Source organism: Anomaloglossus baeobatrachus, chromosome 6 (assembly GCF_048569485.1).
Source record: "Anomaloglossus baeobatrachus isolate aAnoBae1 chromosome 6, aAnoBae1.hap1, whole genome shotgun sequence".
NCBI classification, from domain to species: Eukaryota; Metazoa; Chordata; class Amphibia; order Anura; family Aromobatidae; genus Anomaloglossus; species Anomaloglossus baeobatrachus.
In genome coordinates this window covers 577,221,052-577,239,049 of record NC_134358.1, presented here as the reverse complement: position 1 = coordinate 577,239,049, position 17,998 = coordinate 577,221,052, and the positions used below count along the sequence as shown (strand labels likewise).

Sequence of the window (17,998 nt, the reverse complement as noted above, 5' to 3'; positions counted from 1 at the left end):
TTTTTGGATGGATTCTGATAGATATTCGTTAGATCCGGTTTGATCAGCAAAATTTAACGTTAGATCTCCTTTCGTTCCCGAGATATTGGGGGTGTCAGGTGGGGGGTTAGCTACGGGTTAGCCCCCCCTCTTTTGAAATTGGCCGTTTTTTGGATGGATTCTGATAGATATTCGTTAGATCCGGTTTGATCAGCAAAAATTAACGTTAGATCTCCTTTCGTTCCCGAGATATTGGGGGTGTCAGGTGGGGGGTTAGCTACGGGTTAGCCCCCCTCTTTTGAAATTGGCCGTTTTTTGGATGGATTCTGATAGATATTCGTTAGATCTGGTTTGATCAGCAAAAATTAACCTTTTTAACAGCAGGGGCCAGGTTGTTGTTGGATGTCACACACAGCAACATCGCTAGCAAGTTGTGCCTCAGCAGCAAGGTTGCTAGCGATGTTGCTAGCGATGTTGCTTAGTGTGACGTGGCTTTTAGGCTAAGTTCACACTGCTTAAATATGACACCTGTTTTGTCTGAACCGGAATTAAACTCTGAATGTGGTAGTGCAGGGGTTCCTTGGTGTCTTCTGCTGGCGGGGTCTCCCCTCCAGTGTCCTATGCCGGGGAAATGCCAGGGAACCACAGACAAACCCTGCAGTACAAGACCCACAGGTAGCCGACAGCAAGGGAGGCCATGAGTACCCGTGCTGCTGCAGCGAAGCGAGAGGACGATGTGCAGGGGAGCACTGCTCACCGGCATCCCTCTGTTGTGGTGCTGTAAGGATTCCCTGAGCTTTCCCGCTGGCAGGGTGACATCACCCCACCAGCGTTCTGCAGCCTGGGGAAATCCCAGGGAAACCCCTTCAGAACCATACATCACATGCTCACATTGGATTACAGAACAGGTACTACCAGGGGTCAAGTTCTGGGAAAAAAATGTGGGAACTCACCGAAGATTTCCTACTTTCCCCCACTCTGATCAGAGTTACACTAACATCGTAATGAAATAATACTGCCATACTGTGACTGAATAAACCGCATGCAAAGACCAATATTACCCCTATACAGTGACCATAGATAAGCAGAAACTAGCTACACGCCGCTCTGCAGACCGCAGTAGTGATTATGTTACCTTTAGTCCTCTTTCACATGATCATATGTGTATTGTGCGCATTAAAAATGCAGCGATGTCACTGCGTATTTACCGTCGTATTTCACGCAGCCTAGTGATTTGTATTAATTGGGCTACGAAATATGCTACAAAATAGAACATGCCGTATTTGTTTTTCACGCATTTAACGCATATGAGAATAAACCCATCGGTTTCAATGGGTATATTTCATCGTGAAATACACATGCGTGAAAAACACAGCGTATTACACGACAAAAATAAGATCATGTGAAAGAGGCCTTATATCCATCCAATGGTCACATGCAACGTTTGCTGTTACTGGGGTCATTTGCTCTTCCTATTTCTAGTCCAGACCGCCACAATGATTTTTCCCAGCCTCTACTTGTCTCTGTAGTATTTTGCATTCAGACAGCTACGGGTTAGACCCCCCAGAAAAAGAGCATAAATATCTCGGGAACGAAAGGAGATCTAACGTTAATTTTTGCTGATCAAACCGGATCTAACGAATATCTATCAGAATCCATCCAAAAAACGGCCAATTTCAAAAGAGGGGGGGCTACCTACGGGTTAGCCCCCCCCTGAAAAAGATCGTAAATATCTAATTTTGTAGAGGAGATCTAACGTTAGTTTTGGTTGATCAAACCGGATCTAACAAAGATCTAACGAATGGAATCATTTTTTACCCAAATTCTTAATAAGGGGGGGCTAACTCAGGGTTGGTGTCCAAGGGCCCCTACAGTACTGTGACAAGAAGTGTGAGTAAAGAACTTGAAACTGCACCCTTGAAGTTGCCTCTGTTATTTCATCTGCATAGACACTCACAAGCACCAACAGTGCCCCGGGCATTGCTCCACCTGTGGGGAGCAGTACCACCATTGCTGCCACATCATCACCCCGGAGGCCTTACACAGCAGCGGCGGCTTATTAGCCGCATACCACAGGTGGCGCCACGAACACAAAAACTTTATTCATCAAGCCACATATTAACTGACACCCACCAGGGCCACGGAGCCGGGCCCAGCCACCACTGACTACCACCGGACTAGTCCGGCCCGGCACAGGGTGTCCCATTGCCCTGGGGTGGGCGAGTCATATATATACACTGAGGTGTCAGAGCCCTGTATATATACACTGAGGTGTCAGAGCCCTGTATATATACACTGAGGTGTCAGAGCCCTGTATATATACACTGAGTTGTCAGAGCCCTATATATACTGAGGTGTCAGAGCCCTGTATATATACACTGAGGTGTCAGAGCCCTGTATATATACACTGAGGTGTCAGAGCCCTGTATATATATACTGAGGTGTCAGAGCCCTGTATATATATACTGAGGTGTCAGAGCCCTGTATATATATACTGAGGTGTCAGAGCCCTGTATATATACACTGAGGTGTCAGAGCCCTGTATATATACACTGAGGTGTCAGAGCCCTGTATATATACACTGAGGTGTCAGAGCCCTGTATATATACACTGAGGTGTCAGAGCCCTGTATATATACACTGAGGTGTCAGAGCCCTGTATATATACACTGAGGTGTCAGAGCCCTGTATATATACACTGAGGTGTCAGAGCCCTGTATATATATACTGAGGTGTCAGAGCCCTGTATATATACACTGAGATGTCAGAGCCCTGTATATATATATACACTGAGGTGTTAGAGCCCTGTATATATATACACTGAGGTGTTAGAGCCCTGTATATATATATATACACTGAGGTGTCAGAGCCCTGTATATATACACTGAGGTGTCAGAGCCCTGTATATATACACTGAGGTGTCAGAGCCCTGTATATATACACTGAGGTGTCAGAGCCCTGTATATATACACTGAGGTGTCAGAGCCCTGTATATATACACTGAGGTGTCAGAGCCCTGTATATATACACTGAGGTGTCAGAGCCCTGTATATATACACTGAGGTGTCAGAGCCCTGTATATATATATACTGAGATGTCAGAGCCCTGTATATATACACTGAGGTGTCAGAGCCCTGTATATATACACTGAGGTGTCAGAGCCCTGTATATATACACTGAGGTGTCAGAGCCCTGTATATATACCCTGAGGTGTCAGAGCCCTGTATATATACACTGAGGTGTCAGAGCCCTGTATATATACACTGAGGTGTCAGAGCCCTGTATATATACACTGAGGTGTCAGAGCCCTGTATATATACACTGAGGTGTCAGAGCCCTGTATATATACACTGAGGTGTCAGAGTCCTGTATATATACACTGAGGTGTCAGAGCCCTGTATATATATACTAAGGTGTCAGAGCCCTGTATATATATATACTGGAGGTGTCAGAGCCCTGTATATATATATACTGAGGTGTCAGAGCCCTGTATATATACACTGAGGTGTCAGAGTCCTGTATATATACACTGAGGTGTCAGAGCCCTGTATATATATACTAAGGTGTCAGAGCCCTGTATATATATATACTGAGGTGTCAGAGCCCTGTATATATACACTGAGGTGTCAGAGCCCTGTATATATACACTGAGGTGTCAGAGCCCTGTATATATACACTGAGGTGTCAGAGTCCTGTATATATACACTGAGGTGTCAGAGCCCTGTATATATATACTGAGGTGTCAGATCCCTGTATATATACACTGAGGTGTCAGAGCCCTGTATATATACACTGAGGTGTCAGAGCCCTGTGTATATACACTGAGGTGTCAGAGCCCTGTATATATACACTGAGGTGTCAGAGCCCTGTATATATACACTGAGGTGTCAGAGCCCTGTATATATACACTGAGGTGTCAGAGCCCTGTATATATACACTGAGGTGTCAGAGCCCTATATATATATATATACTGAGGTGTCAGAGCCCTGTATATATACACTGAGGTGTCAGAGCCCTATATATATACACTGAGGTGTCAGAGCCCTGTATATATATATACACTGAGGTGTCAGAGCCCTGTATATATACACTGAGGTGTCAGAGCCCTGTATATATACACTGAGGTGTCAGAGCCCTGTATATATACACTGAGGTGTCAGAGCCCTGTATATATACCCTGAGGTGTCAGAGCCCTGTATATATATACACTGAGGTGTCAGAGCCCCTGTATATATACACTGAGGTGTCAGAGCCCTGTATATATACTGAGGTGTCAGAGCCCTGTATATATACACTGAGGTGTCAGAGCCCTGTATATATACACTGAGGTGTCAGAGCCCTGTATATATATACTGAGGTGTCAGAGTCCTGTATATATACACTGAGGTGTCAGAGTCCTGTATATATACACTGAGGTGTCAGAGTCCTGTATATATACACTGAGGTGTCAGAGTCCTGTATATATACACTGAGGTGTCAGAGTCCTGTATATATACACTGAGGTGTCAGAGTCCTGTATATATACACTGAGGTGTCAGAGTCCTGTATATATACACTGAGGTGTCAGAGCCCTGAATATATATATACTGAGGTGTCAGAGCCCTGTATATATACACTGAGGTGTCAGAGCCCTATATATATACACTGAGGTGTCAGAGCCCTGTATATATATATATACACTGAGGTGTCAGAGCCCTGTATATATACACTGAGGTGTCAGAGCCCTGTATATATACACTGAGGTGTCAGAGGCCTGTATATATACACTGAGGTGTCAGAGGCCTGTATATATATACTGAGGTGTCAGAGCCCTGTATATATACACTGAGGTGTCAGAGTCCTGTATATATACACTGAGGTGTCAGAGCCCTGTATATATATACTAAGGTGTCAGAGGCCTGTATATATATATACTGAGGTGTCAGAGCCCTGTATATATACACTGAGGTGTCAGAGGCCTGTATATATACACTGAGGTGTCAGAGGCCTGTATATATATACTGAGGTGTCAGAGCCCTGTATATATACACTGAGGTGTCAGAGGCCTGTATATATACACTGAGGTGTCAGAGCCCTGTATATATACACACTGAGGTGTCAGAGCCCTGTATATATATACACTGAGGTGTCAGAGCCCTGTATATATACACTGAGGTGTCAGAGCCCTGTATATATACACTGAGGTGTCAGAGCCCTGTATATATATACACTGAGGTGTCAGAGCCCTGTATATATATACACTGAGGTGTCAGAGCCCTGTATATATATACACTGAGGTGTCAGAGCCCTGTATATATATACACTGAGGTGTCAGAGCCCTGTATATATACACTGAGGTGTCAGAGCCCTGTATATATATATACTGAGGTGTCAGAGCCCTGTATATATACACTGAGGTGTCAGAGCCCTGTATATATACACTGAGGTGTCAGAGCCCTGTATATATATATATACACTGAGGTGTCAGAGGCCTGTATATATATACTGAGGTGTCAGAGCCCTGTATATATACACTGAGGTGTCAGAGCCCTGTATATATACACTGAGGTGTCAGAGCCCTGTATATATACACTGAGGTGTCAGAGCCCTGTATATATACACTGAGGTGTCAGAGCCCTGTATATATACACTGAGGTGTCAGAGCCCTGTATATATACACTGAGGTGTCAGAGCCCTGTATATATATACACTGAGGTGTCAGAGCCCTGTATATATACACTGAGGAGTCAGAGCCCTGTATATATATACACTGAGGTGTCAGAGGCCTGTATATATATACTGAGGTGTCAGAGCCCTGTATATATACACTGAGGTGTCAGAGCCCTGTATATATACACTGAGGTGTCAGAGCCCTGTATATATACACTGAGGTGTCAGAGCCCTGTATATATACACTGAGGTGTCAGAGCCCTGTATATATACACTGAGGTGTCAGAGCCCTGTATATATACACTGAGGTGTCAGAGCCCTGTATATATACACTGAGGTGTCAGAGTCCTGTATATATACACTGAGGTGTCAGAGCCCTGTATATATATATACACTGAGGTGTCAGAGCCCTGTATATATACACTGAGGTGTCAGAGCCCTGTATATATATACACTGAGGTATCAGAGCCCTGTATATATATACACTGAGGTGTCAGAGCCCTGTATATATATACTGAGGTGTCAGAGCCCTGTATATATACACTGAGGTGTCAGAGCCCTGTATATATACACTGAGGTGTCAGAGCCCTGTATATATACAATGAGGTGTCAGAGCCCTGTATATATACACTGAGGTGTCAGAGCCCTGTATATATACATAGAGGTGTCAGAGCCCTGTATATATACACAGAGGTGTCAGAGCCCTGTATATATACACTGAGGTGTCAGAGCCCTATATATATATATATACTGAGGTGTCAGAGCCCTGTATATATACACTGAGGTGTCAGAGCCCTATATATATACACTGAGGTGTCAGAGCCCTGTATATATATATACACTGAGGTGTCAGAGCCCTGTATATATACACTGAGGTGTCAGAGCCCTGTATATATATACACTGAGGTGTCAGAGCCCTGTATATATATACTGAGGTGTCAGAGCCCTGTATATATATACACTGAGGTGTCAGAGCCCTGTATATATACACTGAGGTGTCAGAGCCCTGTATATATACACTGAGGTGTCAGAGCCCTGTATATATATACTGAGGTGTCAGAGCCCTGTATATACACACTGAGGGGTCAGAGCCCTGTATATATACACTGAGGTGTCAGAGCCCTGTATATATACACTGAGGTGTCAGAGCCCTGTATATATACACTGAGGTGTCAGAGCCCTATATATATACACTGAGGTGTCAGAGCCCTGTATATATATATACACTGAGGTGTCAGAGCCCTGTATATATACACTGAGGTGTCAGAGGCCTGTATATATACACTGAGGTGTCAGAGGCCTGTATATATATACTGAGGTGTCAGAGAACTGTATATATACACTGAGGTGTCAGAGCCCTGTATATATATACTGAGGTGTCAGAGCCCTGTATATATACACTGAGGTGTCAGAGCCCTGTATATATACACTGAGGTGTCAGAGCCCTGTATATATACACTGAGGTGTCAGAGCCCTGTATATATATACTGAGGTGTCAGAGCCCTGTATATATATACACTGAGGTGTCAGAGCCCTGTATATATACACTGAGGTGTCAGAGCCCTGTATATATATACTGAGGTGTCAGAGCCCTGTATATATATACACTGAGGTGTCAGAGCCCTGTATATATACACTGAGGTGTCAGAGCCCTGTATATATATACACTGAGGTGTCAGAGCCCTGTATATATATATACACTGAGGTGTCAGAGCCCTGTATATATACACTGAGGTGTCAGAGCCCTGTATATATACACTGAGGTGTCAGAGCCCTATATATATACAATGAGGTGTCAGAGCCCTGTATATATATACTGAGGTGTCAGAGCCCTGTATATATACACTGAGGTGTCAGAGCCCTGTATATATACACTGAGGTGTCAGAGCCCTGTATATATACAATGAGGTGTCAGAGCCCTGTATATATACACTGAGGTGTCAGAGCCCTGTATATATACACTGAGGTGTCAGAGCCCTGTATATATACAATGAGGTGTCAGAGCCCTGTATATATACACTGTGGTGTCAGAGCCCTGTATATATACACTGAGGTGTCAGAGCCCTGTATATATACAATGAGGTGTCAGAGCCCTGTATATATACACTGAGGTGTCAGAGCCCTGTATATATACAATGAGGTGTCAGAGCCCTGTATATATACACTGTGGTGTCAGAGCCCTGTATATATACATAGAGGTGTCAGAGCCCTGTATATATACACAGAGGTGTCAGAGCCCTGTATATATACACTGAGGGGTCAGAGCCCTGTATATATACACTGAGGTGTCAGAGCCCTGTATATATACACTGAGGTATCAGAGCCCTGTATATATACACTGAGGTGTCAGAGCCCTGTATATATATACTGAGGTGTCAGAGCCCTGTATATATACACTGAGGTGTCAGAGCCCTGTATATATATATACACTGAGGTGTCAGAGAACTGTATATATACACTGAGGTGTCAGAGCCCTGCATATATATACACTGAGGTGTCAGAGCCCTGTATATATATACTGAGGTGTTAGAGCCCTGTATATATATACTGAGGTGTCAGAGCCCTGTATATATACACTGAGGTGTCAGAGCCCTGTATATATACACAGAGGTGTCAGAGCCCTGTATATATACACTGAGGTGTCAGAGCCCTGTATATATACACTGAGGTGTCAGAGCCCTGTATATATACACTGAGGTGTCAGAGCCCTGTATATATACAATGAGGTGTCAGAGCCCTGTATATATACACTGAGGTGTCAGAGCCCTGTATATATACAATGAGGTGTCAGAGCCCTGTATATATACATAGAGGTGTCAGAGCCCTGTATATATACACAGAGGTGTCAGAGCCCTGTATATATACACTGAGGGGTCAGAGCCCTGTATATATACACTGAGGTGTCAGAGCCCTGTATATATACACTGAGGTATCAGAGCCCTGTATATATACACTGAGGTGTCAGAGCCCTGTATATATATATACACTGAGGTGTCAGAGAACTGTATATATACACTGAGGTGTCAGAGCCCTGTATATATACAATGAGGTGTCAGAGCCCTGTATATATACACTGAGGTGTCAGAGCCCTGTATATATACAATGAGGTGTCAGAGCCCTGTATATATACACTGAGGTGTCAGAGCCCTGTATATATACACTGAGGGGTCAGAGCCCTGTATATATACACTGAGGTATCAGAGCCCTGTATATATACACTGAGGTGTCAGAGCCCTGTATATATATATACACTGAGGTGTCAGAGAACTGTATATATACACTGAGGTGTCAGAGCCCTGTATATATACACTGAGGTGTCAGAGCCCTGTATATATACACTGAGGGGTCAGAGCCCTGTATATATACACTGAGGTGTCAGAGCCCTGTATATATACACTGAGGTATCAGAGCCCTGTATATATACACTGAGGTGTCAGAGCCCTGTATATATATATACACTGAGGTGTCAGAGAACTGTATATATACACTGAGGTGTCAGAGCCCTGTATATATACACTGAGGTGTCAGAGCCCTGTATATATACACTGAGGTGTCAGAGCCCTGTATATATATATACACTGAGGTGTCAGAGCCCTGTATATATACACTGAGGTGTCAGAGCCCTGTATATATACACTGAGGTGTCAGAGCCCTGTATATATACACTGAGGTGTCAGAGCCCTGTATATATATACTGAGGTGTCAGAGCCCTGTATATATATACACTGAGGTGTCAGAGCCCTGTATATATACACTGAGGTGTCAGAGCCCTGTATATACACACTGATCTGTGGCTTCTCCGGCAGTGACAGGTGCGGTTATTTATAGGCAGCTCGTTATGTGGCGCCCCCATATACCGGGGAGTTGACAGGAGACATTTGTCGGGGTCTCGGGGACATTTTCTGGATGATTTTCCTCTGACGTCTCCAGATACAACGCTGCACTTCTTCCCCGGAGATAAGCGGCAGCAGAGACCTCTCCCCTCCCCCCATACAGAACACGTGCCCATGTGCACCCTAGAACTGCCGCACTGCTGCACCCCACTAATCCCCTCCCCCATACAGAACACGTGCCCATGTGCACCCTAGAACTGCCACACTGCTGGACCCCACTAATCCCCTCCCCCATATAGAACACGTGCCCATGTGCACCCTAGAACTGCCGCACTGCTGAACCCCACTAATCCCCTCCCCATACAGAACACGTGCCCATGTGCACCCTAGAACTGCCGCACTGCTGAACCCCACTAATCCCCTCCCCCATACAGAACACGTGCCCATGTGCACCCTAGAACTGCCGCACTGCTGAACCCCACTAATCCCCTCCCCATACAGAACACGTGCCCATGTGCACCCTAGAACTGCCGCACTGCTGGACCCCACTAATCCCCTCCCCATACAGAACACGTGCCCATGTGCACCCTAGAACTGCCGCACTGCTGGACCCCACTAATCCCCTCCCCCATACACAACACGTGCCCATGTACACCCTAGAACTGCCGCACTGCTGCACCCCACTAATCCCCTCCCCCATACAGAACACGTGCCCATGTGCACCCTAGAACTGCCGCACTGCTGGACCCCACTAATCCCCTCCCCCATACAAAACACGTGCCCATGTGCACCCTAGAACTGCCGCACTGCTGCACCCCACTAATCCCCTCCCCCATACAGAACACGTGCCCATGTGCACCCTAGAACTGCCACACTGCTGGACCCCACAAATCCCCTCCCCCATATAGAACACGTGCCCATGTGCACCCTAGAACTGCCGCACTGCTGAACCCCACTAATCCCCTCCCCATACAGAACACGTGCCCATGTGCACCCTAGAACTGCCGCACTGCTGAACCCCACTAATCCCCTCCCCCATACAGAACACGTGCCCATGTGCACCCTAGAACTGCCACACTGCTGAACCCCACTAATCCCCTCCCCATACAGAACACGTGCCCATGTGCACCCTAGAACTGCCGCACTGCTGGACCCCACTAATCCCCTCCCCATACAGAACATGTGCCCATGTGCACCCTAGAACTGTCGCACTGCTTGACCCCACTAATCCCCTCCCCCATACAGAACACGTGCCCATGTGCACCCTAGAACTGCCGCACTGCTGGACCCCACTAATCCCCTCCCCCATACAAAACACGTGCCCATGTGCACCCTAGAACTGCCGCACTGCTGGACCCCACTAATCCCCCCCCCCCATACAGAACACGTGCCCATGTGCACCCTAGAACTGCCGCACTGCTGGACCCCACTAATCTCCTCCCCCATACAGAACACGTGCCCATGTGCACCCTAGAACTGCCGCACTGCTGGACCCCACTAATCCCCTCCCCCATACAAAACTCGTGCCCATGTGCACCCTAGAACTGCCGCACTGCTGAACCCCACTAATCCCCTCCCACATACAGAACACGTGCCCATGTGCACCCTAGAACTGCCGCACTGCTGGACCCACTAATCCCCTCCCCCATACAGAACACGTGCCCATGTGCACCCTAGAACTGCCGCACTGCTGCACCCCACTAATCCCCTCCCCCATACAGAACACGTGCCCATGTGCACCCTAGAACTGCCGCACTGCTGGACCCCACTAATCCCCCCCATACAGAACACGTGCCCATGTGCACCCTAGAACTGCCGCACTGCTGGACCCCACTAATCCCCTCCCCCATACAGAACACGTGCCCATGTGCACCCTACAACTGCCGCACTGCTGGACCCCACTAATCCCCTCCCCCATACAGAACACGTGCCCATGTGCACCCTAGAACTGCCGCACTGCTGGACCCCACTAATCCCCTCCCCCATACAGAACACGTGCCCATGTGCACCCTAGAACTGCCGCACTGCTGGACCCACTAATCCCCTCCCCCATACAGAACACGTGCCCATGTGCACCCTAGAACTGCCGCACTGCTGCACCCCACTAATCCCCTCCCCCATACACAACACGTGCCCATGTGCACCCTAGAACTGCCGCACTGCTGGGCCCCACTAATCTCCTCCCCCATACAGAACACGTGCCCATGTGCACCCTAGAACTGCCGCATTGCTGCACCCCACTAATCCCCTCCCCCATACAGAACACGTGCCCATGTGCACCCTAGAACTGCTGCACTGCTGGACCCCACTAATCCCCCCCATACAGAACACGTGCCCATGTGCACCCTAGAACTGCCGCACTGCTGGACCCCACTAATCCCCTCCCCCATACACAACACGTGCCCATGTGCACCCTAGAACTGCCGCACTGCTGCACCCCACTAATCCCCTCCCCCATACACAACACGTGCCCATGTGCACCCTAGAACTGCCGCACTGCTGGACTCCACTAATCCCCTCCCCCATACACAACACGTGTCCATGTGCACCCTAGAACTGCCGCACTGCTGCACCCCACTAATCCCCTCCCCCATACACAACACGTGCCCATGTGCACCCTAGAACTGCCGCACTGCTGCACCCCACTAATCCCCTCCCCCATACAGACCATGTGCCCATGTGCACCCTAGAACTGCCGCACTGCTGCACCCCACTAATCCCCTCCCCCATACAGACCATGTGCCCATGTGCACCCTAGAACTGCCGCACTGCTGCACCCCACTAATCCCCTCCCCCATACAGACCATGTGCACCCTAGAACTGCCGCACTGCTGCACCCCACTAATCTTCTCCCCCATACAGAACACGTGCACATGTGCACCCTAGAACTGCCGCACTGCTGCACCCCACTAATCCCCCCCCCCATACAGAACACGTGCCCATGTGCACCCTAGAACTGCCGCTCTGCTGGACCCCACTAATCCCCTCCCCCATACAGAACACGTGCCCATGTGCACCCTAGAACTGCCGCACTGCTGCACCCCACTAATCTTCTCCCCCATACAGAACACGTGCCCATGTACACCCTAGAACTGCCGCACTGCTGGACCCCACTAATCCCCTCCCCATACAGAACACGTGCCCATGTGGACCCTAGAACTGCCGCACTGCTGGACCCCACTAATCCCCTCCCCCATACAGAACACGTGCCTATGTGCACCCTAGAACTGCCGCACTGCTGCACCCCACTAATCCCCTCCCCATACAGAACACGTACCCATGTGCACCCTAGAACTGCCGCACTGCTGGACCCCACTAATCCCCTCCCCCATACAGAACACGTGCCCATGTGCACCCTAGAACTGCCGCACTGCTGCACCCCACTAATCCCCTCCCCCATACAGAACACGTGCCCATGTGCACCCTAGAACTGCCACACTGCTGGACCCCACTAATCTCCTCCCCCATATAGAACACGTGCCCATGTGCACCCTAGAACTGCCGCACTGCTGGACCCCACTAATCCCCTCCCCCATACAGAACACGTGCCCATGTGCACCCTAGAACTGCCACACTGCTGAACCCCACTAATCCCCTCCCCATACAGAACACGTGCCCATGTGCACCCTAGAACTGCCGCACTGCTTGACCCCACTAATCCCCTCCCCCATACAGAACACGTGCCCATGTGCACCCTAGAACTGCCGCACTGCTGGACCCCACTAATCCCCTCCCCCATACAAAACACGTGCCCATGTGCACCCTAGAACTGCCGCACTGCTGGACCCCACTAATCCCCCCCCCCATACAGAACACGTGCCCATGTGCACCCTAGAACTGCCGCACTGCTGGACCCCACTAATCTCCTCCCCCATACAGAACACGTGCCCATGTGCACCCTAAAACTGCCGCACTGCTGGACCCCACTAATCCCCTCCCCCATACAAAACTCGTGCCCATGTGCACCCTAGAACTGCCGCACTGCTGAACCCCACTAATCCCCTCCCACATACAGAACACGTGCCCATGTGCACCCTAGAACTGCCGCACTGCTGGACCCACTAATCCCCTCCCCCATACAGAACACGTGCCCATGTGCACCCTAGAACTGCCGCACTGCTGCACCCCACTAATCCCCTCCCCCATACAGAACACGTGCCCATGTGCACCCTAGAACTGCCGCACTGCTGCACCCCACTAATCCCCTCCCCCATACAGAACACGTGCCCATGTGCACCCTAGAACTGCTGCACTGCTGCACCCCACTAATCCCCTCCCCCATACAGAACACGTGCCCATGTGCACCCTAGAACTGCCGCACTGCTGGACCCCACTAATCCCCCCCATACAGAACACGTGCCCATGTGCACCCTAGAACTGCCGCACTGCTGGACCCCACTAATCCCCTCCCCCATACAGAACACGTGCCCATGTGCACCCTAGAACTGCCGCACTGCTGGACCCCACTAATCCCCTCCCCCATACAGAACACGTGCCCATGTGCACCCTAGAACTGCCGCACTGCTGGACCCCACTAATCCCCTCCCCCATACAGAACACGTGCCCATGTGCACCCTAGAACTGCCGCACTGCTGGACCCACTAATCCCCTCCCCCATACAGAACACGTGCCCATGTGCACCCTAGAACTGCCGCACTGCTGCACCCCACTAATCCCCTCCCCCATACACAACACGTGCCCATGTGCACCCTAGAACTGCCGCACTGCTGGGCCCCACTAATCTCCTCCCCCATACAGAACACGTGCCCATGTGCACCCTAGAACTGCCGCACTGCTGCACCCCACTAATCCCCTCCCCCATACAGAACACGTGCCCATGTGCACCCTAGAACTGCTGCACTGCTGGACCCCACTAATCCCCCCCATACAGAACACGTGCCCATGTGCACCCTAGAACTGCCGCACTGCTGGACCCCACTAATCCCCTCCCCCATACACAACACGTGCCCATGTGCACCCTAGAACTGCCGCACTGCTGCACCCCACTAATCCCCTCCCCCATACACAACACGTGCCCATGTGCACCCTAGAACTGCCGCACTGCTGGACTCCACTAATCCCCTCCCCCATACACAACACGTGTCCATGTACACCCTAGAACTGCCGCACCCCACTAATCCCCTCCCCCATACAGAACACGTGCCCATGTGCACCCTAGAACTGCCGCACTGCTGCACCCCACTAATCCCCTCCCCCATACAGACCATGTGCCCATGTGCACCCTAGAACTGCCGCACTGCTGCACCCCACTAATCCCCTCCCCATACAGACCATGTGCCCATGTGCACCCTAGAACTGCCGCACTGCTGCACCCCACTAATCTTCTCCCCCATACAGAACACGTGCACATGTGCACCCTAGAACTGCCGCACTGCTGCACCCCACTAATCCCCCCCCCATACAGAACACGTGCCCATGTGCACCCTAGAACTGCCGCTCTGCTGGACCCCACTAATCCCCTCCCCCATACAGAACACGTGCCCATGTGCACCCTAGAACTGCCGCACTGCTGCACCCCACTAATCTTCTCCCCCATACACAACACATGCCCATGTGCACCCTAGAACTGCCGCACTGCTGGACCCCACTAATCCCCTCCCCCATACAGAACACGTGCCCATGTACACCCTAGAACTGCCGCACTGCTGGACCCCACTAATCCCCTCCCCATACAGAACACGTGCCCATGTGGACCCTAGAACTGCCGCACTGCTGGACCCCACTAATCCCCTCCCCCATACAGAACACGTGCCTATGTGCACCCTAGAACTGCCGCACTGCTGCACCCCACTAATCCCCTCCCCATACAGAACACGTACCCATGTGCACCCTAGAACTGCCGCACTGCTGGACCCCACTAATCCCCTCCCCCATACAGAACACGTGCCCATGTGCACCCTAGAACTGCCGCACTGCTGCACCCCACTAATCCCCTCCCCCATACAGAACACGTGCCCATGTGTACCCTAGAACTGCCGCACTGCTGCACCCCACTAATCCCCTCCCCCATACAGAACACGTGCCCATGTGCACCCTAGAACTGCCGCACTGCTGCACCCCACTAATCCCCTCCCCCATACAGAACACGTGCCCATGTGCACTCTAGAACTGCCGCACTGCTGCACGCCACTAATCCCCTCCCCATACAGAACACGTACCCATGTGCACCCTAGAACTGCCGCACTGCTGCACCCCACTAATCCCCTCCCCATACACAACACGTGCCCATGTGCACCCTAGAACTGCCGCACTGCTGGACCCCACTAATCCCCTCCCCCATACAGAACACGTGCCCATGAGCACCCTAGAACTGCCGCACTGCTGCACCCCACTAATCCCCTCCCCCATACAGAACACGCACCCATGTGCACCCTAGAACTGCCGCACTGCTGCACCCCACTAATCCCCTCCCGCCGCTCTGTGTCCTCCACCTGTGATGTTATTTCCCCTGAAGACCCATACATCTTCTCAAAACACCATAGATCCCCCCACCCCTGCTGTATGGAGCCTGGAGACCCCCTATATACAGGAGGGAACCCCCATAATAAAGAAGGGCTCCGCGGGTACAATATGGCACAGTCCGAATGCAGAAGTCCTCACCCCCCTCCTCATACATTACTCACAATCACAGGAGCCGACAACCCTGGAGGTGGAGGCCGGAGCGTCACCGGAACGACAGACAGCGGGGTCCTGGAGGTGGAGGCCGGAGCGTCAGCGGAACGACAGACAGCGGGGTCCTGGAGGTGGAGGCCGGAGCGTCACCGGAACGACAGACAGCGGGGTCCTGGAGGTGGAGGCCGGAGCGTCACCGGAACGACAGACAGCGGAGTCCTGGAGGTGGAGGCCGGAGCGTCACCGGAACGACAGACAGCAGAGTCCTGAAGGTGGAGGCCGGAGCGTCACCGGAACGACAGACAACGGGGTCCTGGAGGTGGAGGCCGGAGCGTCACCGGAACGACAGACAGAAAGGTCGTAGAGAGAGCTGCTTAGTGCTGGAGGACTGCAGACAACGGGGTCCTGGAGAGGGCTGCTTAGTGCTGGAGGACTGCAGACAGCGGGGTCCTGGAGAGGGCTGCTTAGTGCTGGAGGACTGCAGACAGCGGGGTCCTGGAGAGGGCTGCTTAGTGCTGGAGGACTGCAGACAGCGGGGTCCTGGAGAGGGCTGCTTAGTGCTGGAGGACTGCAGACAGCGGGGTCCTGGAGAGGACTGCTTAGTGCTGGAGGACTGCAGACAGCGGGGTCCTGGAGAGGGCTGCTTAGTGCTGGAGGACTGCAGACAGCGGGGTCCTGGAGAGGGCTGCTTAGTGCTGGAGGACTGCAGACAGCGGGGTCCTGGAGAGGGCTGCTTAGTGCTGGAGGACTGCAGACAGCGGGGTCCTGGAGAGGACTGCTTAGTGCTGGAGGACTGCAGACAGCGGGGTCCTGGAGAGGGCTGCTTAGTGCTGGAGGACTGCAGACAGCGGGGTCCTGCAAAGGGCTGCTTAGTGCTGGAGGACTGCCGACAGCGGGGTCCTGGAGAGGGCTTCTTAGTGCTGGAGGACTGCAGACAGCGGGGTCCTGGAGAGGGCTGCTTAGTGCTGGAGGACTGCAGACAGCGGGGTCCTGGAGAGGGCTGCTTAGTGCTGGAGGACTGCAGACAGCAGGGTCCTGGAGAGGGCTGCTTAGTGCTGGAGGACTGCAGACAGCGGGGTCCTGGAGAGGGCTGCTTAGTGCTGGAGGACTGCAGACAGCGGGGTCCTGGAGAGGGCTGCTTAGTGCTGGAGGACTGCAGACAGCGGGGTCCTGGAGAGGGCTGCTTAGTGCTGGAGGACTGCAGACAGCGGGGTCCTGGAGAGGGCTGCTTAGTGCTGGAGGACTGCAGACAGCGGGGTCCTGGAGAGGGCTGCTTAGTGCTGGAGGACTGCAGACAGCGGGGTCCTGGAGAGGACTGCTTAGTGCTGGAGGACTGCAGACAGCGGGGTCCTGGAGAGGGCTGCTTAGTGCTGGAGGACTGCAGACAGCGGGGTCCTGGAGAGGGCTGCTTAGTGCTGGAGGACTGCAGACAGCGGGGTCCTGGAGAGGGCTGCTTAGTGCTGGAGGACTGCAGACAGCGGGGTCCTGGAGAGGGCTGCTTAGTGCTGGAGGACTGCAGACAGCGGGATCCTGGAGAGGGCTGCTTAGTGCTGGAGGACTGCAGACAGCGGGGTCCTGGAGAGGGCTGCTTAGTGCAGGAGGACTGCAGACAGCGGGGTCCTGGAGAGGGCTGCTTAGTGCAGGAGGACTGCAGACAGCGGGGTCCTGGAGAGGGCTGCTTAGTGCTGGAGGACTGCAGACAGCGGGGTCCTGGAGAGGGCTGCTTACTGCAGGAGGACTGCAGACAGCGGGGTCCTGGAGAGGGCTGCTTAGTGCAGGAGGACTGCAGACAGCGGGATCCTGGAGAGGGCTGCTTAGTGCTGGAGGACTGCAGACAGCGGGGTCCTGGAGAGGGCTGCTTAGTGCAGGAGGACTGCAGACAGCGGGGTCCTGGAGAGGGCTGCT

At 51.7% G+C, this 17,998-nt stretch overlaps 1 protein-coding gene across 7 annotated transcripts in view; it reads right to left on the bottom strand.

The window, feature by feature from the left end:
* The window catches only part of LOC142244653 (uncharacterized), a 158,167-nt gene that overhangs the window by 132,622 nt on the left and 7,547 nt on the right, over positions 1-17,998 (bottom strand). The window contains exon 1 of one of the 7 annotated variants that reach the window (XM_075316926.1): positions 16,105-16,506. The exons of the other annotated variants lie outside the window; for them this stretch is intronic. The gene's annotated coding sequence lies outside the window, so the exon portion shown is untranslated. Of the gene's footprint in view, positions 1-16,104; positions 16,507-17,998 lie in introns of those variants that run through there. 7 annotated transcript variants of the gene reach the window in all.